We start from the raw sequence: 3,968 nt of genomic DNA on the forward strand, positions 1-3,968 counted from the left end.
CAGATGGCCTCCTTGCACGTACTTGTTCTGCCGTGCGTGCGCATATTCACAATTTGCGTATGGTCGCTCCTGCGGTCCTGCGTATTAGCGCGTGGTATGAGTAATTACGGTAGTGTTTGCGATCGCATGGAAAATCCATAAAAACACATTACATATTTAATCCAAATAGTGCACAATGTACACATGGGGGGTCATTCCGAGTTGTTCGCTCGGTAAAAATCTTCGCATCGCAGCGATTTTCCGCTTAATGCGCATGCGCAATGTCCGCACTGCGCCAAGTAAATTTGCTATGCAGTTAGAAATTTTACTCACGGCTTTTTCATCGTTCTGGCGATCGTAATGTGATTGACAGGAAATGGGTGTTACTGGGCGGAAACAGGCTGTTTTATGGGCGTGTGGGAAAAAACGCTACCGTTTCCGGAAAAAACGCAGGAGTGGCCGAAGAAACGGGGGAGTGTCTGGGCGAACGCTGGGTGTGTTTGTGACGTCAAACCAGGAACGACAAGCACTGAACTAATCGCAGATGCCGAGTAAGTCTGAAGCTACTCAGAAACTGCTACGAGGTGTGTAATCGCAATATTGCGAATACATCGTTCGCAATTTTAAGATGCTAAGATTCACTCCCAGTAGGCGGCGGCTTAGCATGAGCAAATCTGCTAAAATCCGCTTGCGAGCGAACAACTCGGAATGACCCCCATAGTCTCCCTGCACCACACCAGCGAGTTACACATGTTTAAATGGTACAAGAACAAAGAGATTCACCTTTACAGGATAGGAGGGGACAGAACTAGGTTATAAGGTGGTGTTTGGTATCCAGTTGTAGGGTATTTTAAGAGCAATATTCCGGTGTTAGTTTGCAGAAGTTCACACGCTCCTGAGAATAGTTATGCACAGGAGCAGAATATAAATATTAACTGTATTTACTGTACACTTGATATGCGGCAGGAACCAAGAGGAGAACATCTGCAACTGCACCTGGAACAGACATCGTCCACCTATTCAAACCGACCTATGACCTCTCCTGTACTGGAAATGACCATCCCTGTGTCCAATGGACAAAGGGATTACAGGTTCCATTGTGTTAGGTTTCGGAAAAATTTATAAATAGCCAGCTGCAGGCCAGGTCACTCTCTCAATCTCTGAAGGTCATCACCCTTGATGACTGAGGACCGGACTTGGAAGCGCAGGCGAAACCAAATGTATGTACCATTGACTGTAGCCATTATCTTATTGTATTATATTGTTATTGTAACGCCCTGCCAGTAAAGAACCGTTGGTTGGTCAGATCCCAACATAGTCTTTGAAATACAAATTGGTGTCGTGTCTCTCTTTCCCTGCTAGTGTTACATAAGTATGAGTGAAGTAGCATCGCGAAAATATGAAAATAGATTGTAAATTGTACGTGATATCCATATCACAATCTACCAGTTGCCGGAAATTGATAACTGTGGTACTAAGAATAGATCATCATTGCACATTGCTTCTCATGTAGTATATGACCATCATTTATTCTGCAAATATCCATTATGGATCATTATAGATGCAGAGAATTAAATCATTGGTCATGTGAAAACCGAGTACCCAATGATATATGTATAAGTGACACTGTGTTGGGGAGTCAATTTGTTGCAGTACCAGGGTGTTCAGAGGTGGTCTCCCACCCTAGTACTAACCCGGCCTTTCACTGCTTAGCTTCCAAGGTCAGAAGAGATTGGGCATCTCCAGTGAGGTATGACCGCAAATATTGTGCTCACCCCTTTGAGTCACCTAGATATATATAGTGTAACCACTATATATCTACGATATTAAGGTTTGTAAATGTATATAGCCCAATGGCCAACAATAAATGAGATTATGTGCAACCACCTGGCTTAGTCACCATGTGACACGTCAGCCACAAGAAAAGTACACCACTGAGTAAAGGCCTATTATGTGGGAAAAATTCTTTGAAACCACACAACATCCACAATTAGGACTTGCCTTTTACTCCTAGAAGAGTCCTAGGGACACCAGAACGGCCATATCAGGTTATACTATGTAGAAGTGCCAAGTATAATTACTCTGCACAGACTGCAGATGTAGCAGTAAATTTTCAAAATAGTATATAGGCTACAATTATTCACCCCTCTGCACTACACTGGACAGATGTTAAAAAAGTGTAGCACTAGTACCTGGAACCTGTAGCAAATCCCTGCGTTGTTATGGGAGAACAGGCTTTTACTTAGTGCTTGCCAGCAGGTCACTGCTAGTATTGTAAGGAACTTACACAGTTATTTTCAAAAAATAGAACCTACTGAGCATTAAGTTCAGAGCATTTACTGGAATATTCAGTTTTTGACTGAGAATTAAATCAATTTCAGAAATGAGACTGACAAATATCCCCGTGATGTTGTAATGGCTTGCTATTGTTGGTTATAGCAAGTGTAAATTATCCCGGCATTGTATACCTCTAATTGGTGGAGGAAAGAGGCAATTAGATCCTTCTGATGTTGCTGGCTAGGAAAATTTATACAGTAGTGCTCTTAAACGTGATTTGAAAGATAACAAAGTAGCTATGATTGAAAATACAGTATCTCAATTGTTTCAAATGTTCGTATACATTGTTACTGACCATGCATGCAGTGCTCTAATAGCTGCAGTTGGCTCAGGAATCTGTGCTGACAAGTTGAATTGTTTATGTGCAGTTCAAAAAGGGGTGCAGGGTATACAATACTGACTCCAGTAGTGGTGCCGCCGCTAAGAGTCCCGCTTGCCATCGTGCATGGGCTCCGGGGATTGCAGCGGCGTAAGACCGTAGTCTCTCCGTGAGAGGGACGGGGTTTCGCACCCGTTGCCTGGTGACCGTTCTAGGAATTCCGGCTGGTGCGGTCACGTGTGCGCATCACGTGATCGCAATCCTTCCACACACATGACCGCACCAGCCGGAACTAGTATGGGAGACCACCTCTGAACACCCTGGTACTGCAACAAATTGACTCCCCAACACAGTGTCACTTATACATATATCATTGGGTACTCGGTTTTCACATGACCAATGATTTAATTCTCTGCATCTATAATGATCCATAATGGATATTTGCAGAATAAATGATGGTCATATACTACATGAGAAGCAATGTGCAATGATGATCTATTCTTAGTACCACAGTTATCAATTTCCGGCAACTGGTAGATTGTGATATGGATATCACGTACGATTTATAATCTATTTTCATATTTTCGCGAAGCTACTTCATTCATACTCAGATACTCCTCAAATCTAATTTTAAGATTTACCTATTAAAAATGCTTTTACCAGTATTAACATGTTACAATCTCACCCTCTGAATTCGAGTACTCCCAAAAAAGAGTCTATTTTCCAATACTTCTTTGTTTTGGTTTTTTCTTGGTCGATAAATTTTGACTCTTGGGAGCACCACTGAAAGCAACAAGCATAGGTACTAGGATTGATTATCCACACACATATGGTTGCTATATCTAGAAGTAATTCAGTAATAATTCAGTTTTTCAGAGGCTACTATCTGCTTGAATTTGGACTTGTGCGGTTCCCATTATTTCTTTCTCAAGTATTACATAAGTGTAATCTAGTCACACGTGTAGCTGCAAAGAGCTCACGGCGTCTTTGTGTGTGTACGCACCGAGTGTACTTTGTACGACCATTGCGGCGTTTGTACGCAAAGTGCGTACACGGTACGGCGTGTTGTACGCAAACTGGGTAAAAAGTACGTAAGCCAAGGATTGATTACAGCGGCCGCAGCGGCTCTATTTAAAGTGTATTGAATATCTTTTTAAAGTGTTCCTTTTAGTCCTGTAAGTAAATCAACATTTACAATATATATATATATATATATATATATATATATATATATATAAATGTCTCTCTCTCTCAAAGTGACAAGGGGGCTAAGCCCCCCGAAACGTTTGACATGTTGGAATCATTTTCAATATCTTTGTGACTTTTCTGAATG

The 3,968-nt window shown here is 41.7% G+C and overlaps 1 pseudogene; it reads right to left on the reverse strand.

Annotated features, from left to right (window-relative positions):
• Positions 1-1,623: 1,623 nt before the first annotated feature.
• LOC134896224 (5S ribosomal RNA) lies at positions 1,624-1,743 on the reverse strand (annotated as a pseudogene).
• Between the last annotated feature and the right edge of the window lie 2,225 nt (positions 1,744-3,968).

Source organism: Pseudophryne corroboree, chromosome 3 (genome assembly GCF_028390025.1).
Source record: "Pseudophryne corroboree isolate aPseCor3 chromosome 3, aPseCor3.hap2, whole genome shotgun sequence".
Classification (NCBI taxonomy): Eukaryota; Metazoa; Chordata; class Amphibia; order Anura; family Myobatrachidae; genus Pseudophryne; species Pseudophryne corroboree.